Source organism: Corvus moneduloides, chromosome 5 (assembly GCF_009650955.1).
Source record: "Corvus moneduloides isolate bCorMon1 chromosome 5, bCorMon1.pri, whole genome shotgun sequence".
In the NCBI taxonomy this organism is placed as follows: Eukaryota; Metazoa; Chordata; class Aves; order Passeriformes; family Corvidae; genus Corvus; species Corvus moneduloides.
In genome coordinates, this window is record NC_045480.1 from 71280625 (window position 1) to 71294753 (window position 14129).

The window sequence follows — 14129 nt, forward strand, 5'->3', positions numbered from 1 at the left end:
TGAGGAGAATTTGATCATGATTTTAAATATAATCCATAAAAGCCAGTGATTTCATACAATCACACCCTGGAAACATTATCAATTCGATTTATGGGTTGCCTTATGGCTCCATTCTGGATATGTTCATAGAAGGACATAGGATACCTACCTCCTAAATAAGGAAATAAAAATAGCACTTCCAGCTAAGTTCAGTGTTGTTGCCAGAGGTAGGCAGGGCAGGAATACTTCAATAGCAGAGAGGGGGACAGAGCTGGAACATGTGAGTCAGCCATAATTTTTATTTTATTTTTTGAAATTAAGAAACAGTACCATTGTCTTTAACAGTACCAGGTCTGAACGAAGCAGATTTAATAATTATTAGGTCAACTTAGTTTGGAAAATTGCCAGTGCCTAGGAGAACTAAACCCTGGAAGAAGCACCTAAAGTCTATCTTATCTCACAGAGATTCTGCTTTTTGAGTAATGAGAGGCCCTAGGATGATTTCTAGGAGTTTAATAGCTTTCCAGAGAAAGTCTCATGGATATGACAGATCTGCCATGGTTCCTCCGTTCATCCATCTTAGTGAAAAGGTAGAGAGGTTCCTAAACTGATAGGTGCTAAATTAGGTTGTTCTGCATTTTCCTGAATCTTTTAACATGGGATTTGATGCTGAGGTTGAATAATTTTTAAGACCATATGGAATCACTCAATTTACACCTGCCACAAACCTTGACACCTGAACTGTTTTCCCTAACAAGCAAGTATTTGTGAGCCAGCGCAATCCCATCTTTCTTCTGAAGTTAATGAAAATAGAATGACAGAAAACCACTTAAAAAAGGTTGTGCTCAACTGTTTTCTATTGGCTTGGGAAAGTGTAAAACAAAATTATCACTCGTATACAAGCTTAGTGCAAGAAACAGTAAATAAACTCCACTCCTGTCTGTTGCTCTGGGCTTGTTTAATACCACAAGGATAATTACAGAAATGGACTGGGTGCCTTCAGTAAGAGGGTTTATAGTTCTCTTCCAAATACACAAACATTGTCACAACCTCTTGCAAGAGAGAATTTTGTGTTTCTTCGTAATATATGTGCATGTATTTCTCCAATCTTGACTACAATCATATGTTGTATTTTCCAGAGTCCATGTGGTAATACATATTAGGGAATTTTTGCATAGTTGAAATGAATAAAAGATGTGAAGGCAAATTAATGTCATATCTCACCAAAACAACGAAAAACAAAACTATAAAGTGAACAGCAGGAACTCTGCTGTAAATGGGTAATGATAAATCACATCAAAAAAACTTGTAAATTGCTGAGATGACATGTTGAACATTTCCGGAAGATCTCAGCAGACAAAACCAGAACTCAAGTACAAAATTAATTTTCCTGTCACCTTCACCAGTATCCTTAGGTCTCTTTAACCCTTCCCTAATTGCTGGCTTCTGATCCTATCCCCCGCAGTGGCAGTACAACAGAGAGAGGCTGATGCCTGTGGTGACCAGTGATAAATGTGATATATTTGAATGAATCTCACAGGGTGACAGATCAGACAAAATGACAGAATGCTGAATGCACTGAATAGTTCTTTCCAGATCAAGATAAAAAGAGAGAGAAGCCCAAAGTTGTAGCCTCAGCAGGATCATTAGCCTTTCCATCTTGATGCCACAAGGGCACTAAGAATTATTCAGGATGAGCAAAGATGGTAAAAATTAAAAAGATTTTATGCACATGCTGCTTTGCAGAAAAAAAAAGAATTAATTTTAATTAATTCTTCAAAAGGGAATATTCATTTAAATTCTGATTTTGGTTTAAATAAATTATTTCTTCTGCAAAAAACCTTAAAAAGTACTCATTCTATCAGAATTTCTCAAGTGTCTTAGCCTTTAGAAGGAGAGAAGCCTAAAATTTAAAACCTCAAGTCCTAGATAATTTCTTGAGTAAATAATAACCTCAAGTCAATAGAAAGTGCTGGATGTACATGGCTCTGTCCAAGCTAAAACTGAACACTTAAATGCTTAAACACAGGCAAAAGAGCAAAATTTGGAGTTCTAATTCTGGCAGTTGAGTCTAATTTTTAAATTTTTGGCTTATTTTCATTTTGCTTTAAAAGACTGATGGATCTTCAGGGCATCTGCTAGATTTATTAAATAATTAGATGGTAATACATATAAACATACATACATACGTTTTTTAAACCAGTGGCTCCTTATTACTTCTGGTTCTTCAGCAAGATCATGTTACTGATGTTCTGGCTTCCTCTTTCCCTCTCTGTTACAGACATAGGAATTCACGGATTGTTGAAAAGATGCTACATTTTCAATTAGTTGGGAAGACCTTAAGTCTGCCTCTGACAGATAGCAGAGCTTATGGAAAACCCAGGCAAACAAACTGCAGCTCAACAGTGCCGAAGAAATGTTTCACATATAAGCTGCCACTAACTAGCAGGAATTCTGCCTGTTTTGGCAGAAAGAGGAAAAAAAGACAGTCTGGATGTAAGATGCAGGTGTTGGGTTTGATTTTTTTACCTATTTATATTAAAACTGATTAGAAAAATACACTGAAAACAATTATGCTGCTGATGCACATACTCTATTATTAATGGGAGGGTTTAATGCATGGAAATCTGACTATTATGGCAAGATTTTGTTTGAAAGACAGTGAAGAAAATGAAGGGAAAAAAAATAAGCAGAGGAGGTGATTATTAGTTATTCATAAACATCTGAAGGTGTGTCCTGCCCTGATTTGATTTGAGTCCTGCAGCTGGGCTGTTGCTAATGAAATGCTAATTGTCTGCTCCTTTGCCCCGTGCATTGGGACTAATCTCACATTGATCTGAGGAGGCAGCAATGCAACTGGCTCTACAGATTTCCTCTGAAAGGCCTTTCTGGCAAGTCCAGCAATTATAAGCAATTCTTGTGCAATTACAGTAATTACTTAGGGGTCCTTTTACCTCAAGGACATTTGTAAACATTCCTTACTCCTAGCTGTAACAGGAGCAGTGCTAATCACTGCAGCACATCTATGTTCCCCTAATTGAATTACTGGCATGGCAGATCTACAGAAGGATGCCAATGAAGGCTCGGGTTCTGGCTTATCTTCAGTCCTGGTTAGAGGACAGTCATGAGTGACTCTGCTGATCGTGGTTTAGGATTACATTCAAATAGCAATACATTTGGATCATTTTTGCTGTTGGGGCAGTGGATAATTGTTAGGCTACAACTCATTAGCAGGGTATTGTAACATGACCTTGCCACAGAAATACGCCATGGAAATTGGGGACAATTAAAATACAGTTGCTGTCAATCTAAGATATGTCTCCTCAGACAATATCATACCTATCTTATCAGTATTTCCCACTCCAATTTGCTGAGGTGCTTCAGCATTTCCATAACTTGAAGCACTTCAGTAATGCTATTGAAGCCAATGATACTCTCACATTTAAAATTAAGCATATGCTGAAGTACCATGATGATGGGTCTGAAAACCACTCAGAAACATCACAAGTACCACATTAAAAGAATTTTACATGTTTAACTTTTTCTAGCAGACCAGACGTGTCCACTTTCCAAGAGATTAAATATCCTGGAGCTGGGTTTTTCCCTAATGATATAAAACTGCAGTTGTCCTTATTTCTCCCTACTCTTGGCTTTATAGCAACCAGAATAGTTATTTGCATGGAAAGGTGACTCTTGCCCTGTTTCTACATTTGAAGGATACTAAAACCACTACAGCATGATATTTTGTGGCAAGTAGTAGGATTGTGCATATGCAAAAGGAGTATTATCTCCAGACACAGTGCACTAGTTCAGATTAAATTATAAAGTCTGTCAAATCTCATGGCTACAGGCACTGGCTGTTGTTACTGTGCGTTTATGCAGATCCAGAAATGTTCTCTCTGCTTCAGGGCACGTGCAGATATTCTTGCCTGAAAAAGGTCAGAGGCTAAAGGAGCCATCACCATTAAAGACAGGACAGATTTCCCACATGCCACACCAGCTTCCTTCACCTTCCTAGGGAACACTGGGCTTTAATTCCTGTTGGAGTAAGGATACAATGTCAGACGGCCTGTTGTTTTTTATTGGAATTGTAATAGTTGCATTTATAAATGGGAATTACATTTATAAAATGGGAAAAACCAGTGGGGAGAAGGGAAAGTAATGCACAGCTTTTGATTGGGTGTTTGTTTTGTTTTATTTCAGTCTATTGAGTCACACCAGAAATCCCTCACATCAAACCAGGACTCCAGCACCACACAGCAGGCCTGGCTTTATGAGCTTTCTAAACCTCACAAGTCCAGGAGGACTGGACTTAGTCCATTGGACTAAGACCCAAAATTTTGGAAGTTCCAAACTTAGCCTGGGGTGAGTTAAAGCTGGCTGAATTCCAGGTTTGCTCTCCAGCAAGGAGGTTGGAATTGCTAGGAGAATCTGAACTCATACACTTGGAAACACTAGGATGTAATGTTCTGACCCCGTGACTCTAAGGCATTAGTGATAGCTGGTAATTAAACTGATTTCTGGGTCTGGCTCCATTGTGGATTTTTAGACTGAAGGACATAATCAACTGTTTTGGCAATATATTTATTTTTTTAAAAATAACTAAAATAATTACAGTTTTGAGGAAACATGGAAAAATGGTGCCTTGTAGCCTGGCCAGAACTAATATAAACTTTGGTTTTGTGAGAAATGCACTTAAAATTAAGGTCCTTCAGTTCCCACACAGAGTCCTGGGAAATGTGTAGTTTATATGCTAGATGCCCCAAAGATTTTCCACCCAATCCTTACAAAAAGCTTTTTCATCTTAAGAAAATAGAGTGCCCAATCTTTTAGGTTATTCAGAGTCAGTTCTAACCCTAGAGAATAATGAAGAACAAAAAACCCAAGACCACAACCACACAAAAATCACTGAAACATTCACTTGTGTAAAATTACAAAGCTTATAGTAATTTCTAAGGATCCTGCTTAATTGCTCAACATCTCAGAGTTTGTAAAACTTGTTAGTTACCTTTTCCAGCCAGGTGGCACTGGGCACTTCTTAGAGCCACACCTTTCTTGCTGTCTCTTTCAGGAAGACAACAAGGATTGCCAGGAACAGCTGCTTTGGGTGACCTGTCTTCTCAACCCAAGGTGAAAGGAGCCAGCAGAGTCCAGCATCACCACACAGACACTGGAGAGGAATAACACAAACAGGCAATTACACTCTTTTCCCCCCTGCTCCTGTCAGAGCTGCTTAATTTCTAGCAATCTTTATGGAGTGTGACCTCCACAATCCTCCCCTCACTTAACAAGACACAAAATTCACCTTTTCTGTGTCATATTGTAGCTGTTAACTGGAGCCTTGATCTATTCACTACTCTTCTTTCTTGAGCATCACACCAAGAGGAAGGACAGCACACAAGATGGTGTTGTTGAGAATGAAGTGTCTACACTGAGAAATTCTCCTGCTAGTTTCAAGAATACAAATTTTTTTTGCCAAATACCTTGGCAACATTTTCTCCCTCATTTCCCTATTCTGCCACATCACTTCATCTAAACAGAAGTGGTGGAGTTTACAACAGCGTGAAGCTGGGGATTCAGATCCTCACTATTTTCTAATCAGGTGAAAAGGCTGACAGCCCCTTTCAAAACCTAATTAGTACAGCCATTTCTTGCCAGGCAAATTCTCACTTGCACAAGTGAATGTTTTATGGGGTTCTGGCTGTCGGCCGCTCTGAGGTTTTAGATGAGTGGAGGCATTTCACATACATTATTCCTTAATAAACTTGTGCTATTCTTTAGAATGAGTGCTTATGCAGGATGCTCCACTTGATTTATTCTCCAGCTGCCACTTCAATAGAGGAGAATCAAGTTAAACCTCCTCCTGCTCCTTCATTTCTCCTCCAAAAATGGGACATAGCTGCCTCACCTGGGAACACGGGAGCTGCCCAAGACAGTGCTGTGTCCCCTCCCTGTGTCCCGATCCTGCCAACTCTGAGGGAAGTGTTACTTCCCTGGCAACTCTCCACTCACTGCCAGCTTTCAGTGACTAGAGGAATTTTCAATTTCCTCTTGTGCAGGCATTGCTCCTGGTGCACTGTTGCAGACGTTTGAAGAGATTCATCAGAGTCCTGAGCCAGAAGCCAAACTTCTCCTGAACATTTTCCAGTTGGCCCCAACAGCAAGTTATGGGAGCCCTTCTTCAAAGCTCCTGAAAACCAAGAGAGCCTAAACAAGCTTAATTAAACCGTTAAGCTTCTATTCACATCACTGGGTGCAACTGCAGGATAACGCTCTTGGGTTGCTTATTTTTTTCCCCCTCCATATTTTTCTTTTTATAAACACAGTGCCATGGGGTTGTTTCTTTTTTATTTAGAGATGCACTGATGTGAAGCAAGGGCTTAGTCTGATCAGAAATTGCTTCTAGTTATCCAGAGCTCAGTGGTACACACTTCATTGCTTGCCTTCTTCCCCTGGCTGATGATTCCCCTATGATAAGCAGAGGAATAGCTGTGGTTATGTCACTGCTTTTTTCTTGTTGTTATTTATTTTTGTCTATCTCTTGTCGTCATTATATAATTTATGATAAAAGAGGACATCCACAACAACAAAAGCCCCTCAGACCCTGAAAATTCAGGAACAAACACACACACATTCTAGTGCCTGGTGTCTGACAAGTAAGAAAAACTTGGTAAGGTGGGTTTTTTTTTAGATAATATTTAAAGTAATTAATTCCTCAAGTGAATTCCTTGTGAGTCCTCAAAAAAAGTTCTGGACATCCTATCGTAACAGGAAACTACAGCACCTTCTATTGCTAGTGTTTAAGGAAGACATTTCCTTCACAAAAAGGATTTGCTCCAGAACATGAGTTGTAAATGCAGCTTCTCTTCCTATTGAAGACACAGCAGGAGATTGCATTGGAAGTTACCTGCCCTCAGGCCACCCGTCACCGAAGTCATTGATATAAAATATTTATAAAACTACACTTTTAATAGCCAAGACCCTGTAAGGAGGTGTGAAATTCAGCTATATAATAAACTCACTCAATATGTAAAAGAACTCTCCATCTAAGCTTCACAGCTCTTTAAAACCTCGAGGATGACTTTTATTCTTGCAAGAAGTGATCAATTATTTCTACTTCTTTCTTGATTTGTCACTCTGCTACCAGCAGGCAGCATTTCGACTTGGTACAAGACAACCATCACTGTCAATGTACTGTTAAAAGGCCAATAAACAATGAAGTAATTACGGCAAAGATCCTCTGCCTGTGGGAATTAGTTCCATTCTCCCCTCCAATCTCTGATCTCAGAAGTCAGTGTCAAGAAATCCTTTCCGAAGAGTTTCCCAAGCATACAATAATCAGCCTAGCAAAAGTCTAGATCTGTGTGATTTTGTGGCTCTTTAGAGCCAGAACTACATGTATTTTCTTCCCAAGTCTCTGCAAACACCAACACAGAATTTCACAGCTTGCAAAGGTCTTGGTGCCAGAAGACAAGTGACAGAATGCCTGAAGCAGAGTTTCTGGCTCTGGGACCATGTCCACTCCAAAGGCAAGGTTCAAGCCCCCTGTTTTCCAGGCAGGAGCTAACCTGAAGGATTAGAAAGCCTTTAAGCAATGCTGCAGCTCCAGCAGGGAGGCTGAGCTGCCAAGACCTAATTCTAAACTACATCTTTGTTCTTTATGCTCCATGGGTATTTCACTGAAGTTAAAACCCTGTCAAATCCTTCCCTCCCATCCTGACATGAAGAGTTTAGCGAAAGCAAGAGTGTTTCTGTGTATCTACAAACCTGTAGGGATAGTACACACATGTCCTTTCTTTCATGTATTATTTAAAAAGTTTAACTCGAGGAAGAATTTAGGTCTGTGACCTTTAAACTTCCTTCTCTGACATGAAAATTCAGTAATACACAGCATGGGGATATTTGGCATGAAATGAAAATGGCCAGAGATTTAATTAAAATGTAAGTTATTGTTAGCAAGAAAGGTCATGCTAAGAAAATGTAATTTCAGGAGTATATTAGCAACAACACTCCACTGTTATTTGCATGTGAAATATAGATTTTGTACTTGACATTTAGAAAGGATATTGGAACTCTTTATAATGGATGCTTGAACACTTTTGTGTTCTTGTGCTGCTTTTGTTCACATTTTTGTGTAATTGGCTGGATCTCACATACAACAGTAGTTACATTTTATTCTCTAAGCCTGAGTGCCTAAGTGATCTGGGAATTAGCTCACAAAAGCTGATATAAGTTGGAATAGAAAGCAAACTGCAGCATAATCCTTACATGGCTGCAGCTTCAGAGGAGCTCAGATCTTCACAAGAATTCCTCATTTTGGGGTAGTTAATCATGCACCTTACATGGGAATGTTTAACATTCCTCAGGCAGCGTAATTTTAGTGATGACCAAGACCCCGTCTCTGTTTTGTTTATAGGGCACTTAAGTACCTGTGGAGAAGAGGCAAAGCTTTTCCTTGGAGAGAGTGCTTGTTTTATGATCTGCTAATAAAAGTAACGGTGTGTCATACAAATCAGTCTAACTCTGGGGAAAGTGGGAGGTGAAGGCAAAATGCATTGGCTTAATTGAAAGCATTTGTTTAAAATATATCAATACAGTGGGTTGTAACTTGAAAGAACACTCTAAATATAGCCACACTCTGTTGTTGACTACAAAGAGGCGTCTGCTCACTCAGAAGAGGTTTTTTACTGATTTCTGCACTCCTAGTCCTGCAGAAGCAGCACCACTGTGAATGATTCTGTATAAGTGCACCTTCTGCTTTATCCACAGCCTCCAGTGCACTACAGATGTGACCAGGTGTTGCTGAGAACACAGAAAGAACTGCAAGCACTTGCTGAGGTGCCATTTTGGCCTCCAGAACATACACAGCTGGTAGAGGTCCTCAAAAAGGTTTATCAAGTCCAGTACTGAATTCCTGGCTGGAAATAACGTCTATTTTGGGGGCATTTTCAGTTTCTGCTCTACACAGCAGAAATTACTTCATTCCAGGGAACTAAAGCATTAGGTACAGTAGGATGACAAACCAAACCACCTGAGCAAGAATGTGCCTTCTAGGAAAGGCTGATGAAACTAAAAATAATAATGCACATTAGCTTTTATCCTTTCTATCACCACAACACAGAGGGACAGGACCCTGTGTGAAGTACAGAGACACTACTGTCCTCCAGACCTTGTAATGAAAAAAATCCAGCCTGTAGTTTGAAGCAAGCCCTCCAGTGTCCAATGGAAAGGGCCAGTCGAACAGGAAAATGGATAGAGAAACTCCCAGGCATCAGCTGATGTCCCTATTACAGAAAGATTTGCCCTCCAGGCTCAGACTTGCCTTAATACCTTGGGAGCTAGTTGTGAAAATCTCTCCGGCCTGTTCCCAGATCCCTGCCTCTGCAGGAGAGACTGAGCCTTAAGCAGTACAGCAAGGCTGTGTGCGGTGCTTCCCTGAAGCTGGAGTTTCTACCTCTGGATTAGGATGATTTTTGTATTAAGAACCTTAGAACACGACAGCAAATGCTCTGTATGAGAACATCAGAATGGATTGTACTATCTGCTGTATGACAAGCAGCTCCACATAATTGCTAGCACTCAGTCTTCCACGGGTTTTTTTTCTGCAAAGTCTCTTACATGCCTGTCAGCAGGTCAGCTTTTATTTCAAATACTGAAAGGAGCTTGTCTAATGCCAGCTAAATAGTTTTGTAGAAAGAAGAGGAAAGCATGTGATGGAAACACAAAAGAACAGTGTTGGTTTCCTCAACATACGAGGATTAATAAATTAAGGTGCAAGCTTTAAATCTGATGGAAATAAAACAGAAGCACAACATTCCCAACAGCAGTGTTTAACACCACCTGTGCAGCGAAGTGCAGTTGTGAAGTCAGAAGCACAAGCAAAGGAGCAGAGTTAGTAGATCCAAAATGTCAAGATGATGTGTCTTCTGATTGTGTAGCTTAAGACAAAGTTTCAAAATTGGCCATCTGATCTGTGGTCTAATACAACTTTTAGCACATAGGCAAAGTAATAAATCTGAGTATTTTGCAACTGCACTTTTAGAGATCGGTCTTTTGTGTATTAGTGCATTCTAAGTAGATATGCAAATTAAGCCTTAAAACTCAGTCTTTGAAAAGAATTCTCAAAAGCAATAGAAACAAAGGTGTCAGCCAATCAGGTGCCTTCCAAGCCAGGCACAAATACAATAAACTCTGCCAGGACATCCTGGATAGATCTCTTCCAAACTGCAGACAATTCCCCATTGTTGATGAAATGCCACTGTAATTAGTGACGGGGTATCTGTTAGACTTGCTTTTAATCAACTCAATATACAACTTGGCTTCATGCTATTTACAAAGAATACAGGGTAATACAAGTTCAAAGACTTGACAGACACCTAAACATATTGCCACAGTTTCCAGCTACAACCGTGATGTCCAAAAACACAAAGTTCCTTTGACAACCTGTAAGTTTTGTTCTTTATACTGAATTAAATTTCATTGATGATCATGCTCTTAGATTTCTCTCACAGGCACAGTGGAAGCATGGTGGGTTTTTTCCCAAATAACTTGCTCTGGGCTACTATAAATAATCTCCTTTCTTAAAGGCATTTAATCTTGGGCAAAAGGGGTGAAAGAAAAAGCTGGGATGTGCTAATACAGCCAGGCTTGAATGTCAGATCAAGCCTGCTTTCAAGGCATCTAGGAATATTACACAGCTAAGAAGAAGGGAAGATAAATACAGGGCAAAAGTGTGTATTTCTGGAGATCACGAGGGGAAACAATTACTTTCGATATCCACTTTTATATAGCAGCAAAGTACGCAAATATCACAGTAACAATTATAAATAATAAACAAAGTAATTACCAACAGAAAAATCACCGTTAATAGAATATTCTTATGCTTTGGGAAAAAAGCCATATACACTGAATATTGACTTTGAGGAGAGTGCATCCAGAAAACGCCAGTTCTGAGGAAAAATAATATTGACCGTGCATAATAGGAAATTATGGGAAAATACTACAGCTGTATTTCATTTATTATTAAATAGTAAAATAAGACCTTTGAATGTTGTCCTAAATGTGTATTGCTTCAGGGGTGATTGATGCCAGACAACACCAGAGCCTGTCACAGATTAATACCTTGCCAAAGGCAGAGGTGCATGGGAATCGTGCCAGCCACTGAACATGGATATTATTCCCTGCTTTGGTGTATACATACAAATACAGTATTTCAACTTCATTTAAAGAAAAAAAAAAAAAAAAAAGGCTCAACAGACCTACTGTAGTCTATGCTGCTTGTTACCAGGGTCCGTGCTGCAGGTGCATAATTGCCTAAAGCCATCACTTCCAAACGAAACCAGGCAGTTTTACTATTTGCTTCCTTCCTTCTTTTACCTCAGCAGAAACCTTGCATTTACTTTTTCCCAATGGGAGGAAAAACTGCTGCCAGCAACTCCGATGGGACTGAGCTGATTAACTGATTAGCATCCTAAAGTAGAAGGTTAGAAAGAGAATTTTCTATTATGGAGCAATTGCCATTGGAAAGTAATCTTGTTTATTAACTGCCTTTTTATCTTCTCTGGAGGGTTCCCTGACACAAGATAATGGAATTTTCTCACTCTTTAGTGTTTAAAACTATAATCATATCCAGAAAAGCAAGCATTTACTATGTCATTAAACCAAGGTAGGGAGGACTGACTTGAAGAGTTCTTGATGCCTTACAAAGCTTTTTATCATTTCAATTAACATTGCCAAATGTTCTGCCTTATACTGCAGGCATAAATGAAGTTTTACAGGCTTTCTAGGTGTGTTTATATCCTAATTAATTTTAGCTACTGAGATTAGTTGCAGGAGTGAGACTACACACAGAAAGCTCAGGAAGAGCTGATAAAGGGCAGGGCCATGAAAAGCAATTTAGTTATATACCTGGGGAAAGGTGCTCGAAGGTATTTGCAATATAGTGCCTGCACAACTTGTTTGCCTGCTAACTTCATCATTTCTTAAATGTCACTTTAAAAGTTCTGTTGCTCCTTCTCCCTGTCCTGTGACAAAGGAAAAATGACCCTCACAAAAGCATGTTTCTTTTTCCTTATTCCCTGTGACAAGTCAATGACGCTGTACCAAAGATGCCTCTTCCCAACGCCAAGCCCATCCATTTTTCCCATGTAGCAGAATCCCTCTGAGCAGGATTTAGGGTGTTTGCTCATTTGTTCATCATTCTGCCTCTGCATGGGAAGATTTAGCACTGGGCTGAAGCAAGAGCACATTCAGAGCACTTGCACTTTCCTTACCAGGAAAACTATTGCCTCCCTCAGATATTTCCGACCTCTACTCCAGGTTTTCTCTCTCCTTCTGCCTTTCTCCACACCTAGGGAGATCCAGGAAAATGGCATCCTCCCCCACTGCCCCTGTGCACCACGGGCATGTGGATGCCAGTTCAATCCAGGGGAAGATGGATTGATCTGAACAGATTGGCAAGCCCCATTCTCAGGCTGCAAATCACAGCAATATTCTCAAGTCGTGCATTATTACTTTTCATTTGTTGCTTATTGATTAACTGTCAAGAGTGAGATTTTGGTTTTTAAAACAAGGCAGCTGCGGTGGTCTTTTTTTAAAAAGTTCATGAAAGTGAACATCTAATACCAAAGGCCATAGGTGATGTGGCACTGCTGTGTGCTAATATCTCTGCCCACAAGGACCTTCTAAAATGGAGCACTAATTTATTTTTCCAAATCAAACATTCATGTTTTCTGGAAAGTCTTTGCCTACTCAGGATCACTAACTTTTCACAGAAGAAGAGTCAATTTTTGTTTCTATTGGAGAAAAATTTTTATAGATATTCTGCTCCCCTTCAATGCATAATAGCACAAAAGAAGTTAAAAAAAAAATAAATAAGTGAAAGCTAAAATTCCAAAATAATTTCCGTTAAGACAATAAAAGCCTTTCCATTCATTAAAAGCTAAACTTGTACCTTACAATTACAATTCCAATGACATAAAATTAGGTTTAAAACATCCTTGGAAAAAGTCTCAACATTTTGAAAACTTTAAATACCCATTTCAGCTGTATTCAGAAGTTAATATAAAATTTTCTTTCACATATACATATATATATATGTGCGTGTGTGTGTCAACAGTTTGCCCCTCTTAGAATTAACATTTCCTTGTAATAATGCCTCATTTATAGTTCTCATAACCAGCTGAAGACTCAATAACTCATCTCAACCATTTATTTCGGAGCAGTGGTGTCACTCCCCAGCTTTTACTACGGGGCACATACAACAGGCACATAAAGCAGATTATGTCAAAAGCTCTGCTCTCCCTGTTTGCTTTGCTGTAATTAAAATAACTTAGCAAATTTGCAGTAAAGAGCAAATATTTACAGAAGGCCTGAAGCTCCCTGTGTTGTGTGTACAGAAGGAATAATAGCATCCTAATTCCACAGACTTTTCAGCAGCAGGTAAATACTGTTATTACAAAATTGCCGTTTTCTGTGTCTGCCTCCCCAAGCTGGGAAATCAGTCCTGGGGCTTGAATGTGGAAAGCACTAAAGTCAAGCATGATATGGACTGGGGTTTTTCTTGCTGAAATAAGAAATGTTAATTTTGAATTAGAAGACACTAGCTTGGATGTTTTGTCACAAAATACTAGATTTTTGATGGATCTAGTTTTCCAGAATAGTTGACTTTATATTTACTCTAATTTGTTGATAATTAAGAGCACATTTACTAAGCAATGCCCCTAAAAATGTATTCAGTAAGAGATCTCAGTCAACCCTTATCAAGAGGGTTGTTTTGTTGTATTGAGAGAGGTATTTTCTCTACGTCCTTCCAATATGTACACCAGCAGTAAATATCATTGATTAACCAGACAGAGAATATCTGAAACGTGAATTTAGCACGTGGCTGTACAACTGTATAATGTGAGAGTTAGTACAGGTAATAAAAGAGTGATTGTTTACTGTTTCTTGTGGTAACATGGAAGAACATAAAGATCTGTCAAGAAATAATCAGAATAAGCCACTTTGGATAAGAGAAGCAATTGTTTCTCATTTACAAGCTTCTCTAACTTCCTGGCTTTGTAGGGGCTTCAGATATGAAATGTCAGATTTATCAATACAAGATGGCATGTCAATGCTCCTTCCCATGGAATTTAATAAAGAAATTTCAG

The 14129-nt window shown here is 39.1% G+C and overlaps 1 long non-coding RNA gene across 1 annotated transcript in view; it reads right to left on the reverse strand.

The window, feature by feature from the left end:
- Window positions 1-1849: 1849 nt before the first annotated feature.
- Window positions 1850-14129, reverse strand: part of LOC116444686 — an 82714-nt gene continuing 70434 nt past the window's right edge. Inside the window, exons 2-3 of the long non-coding RNA XR_004240445.1 lie at window positions 4988-5149; window positions 1850-2251 (exon numbers count right to left, since the gene is read on the reverse strand). This is a non-coding gene — a long non-coding RNA (uncharacterized LOC116444686). The remainder of the gene's footprint in view (window positions 2252-4987; window positions 5150-14129) is intronic.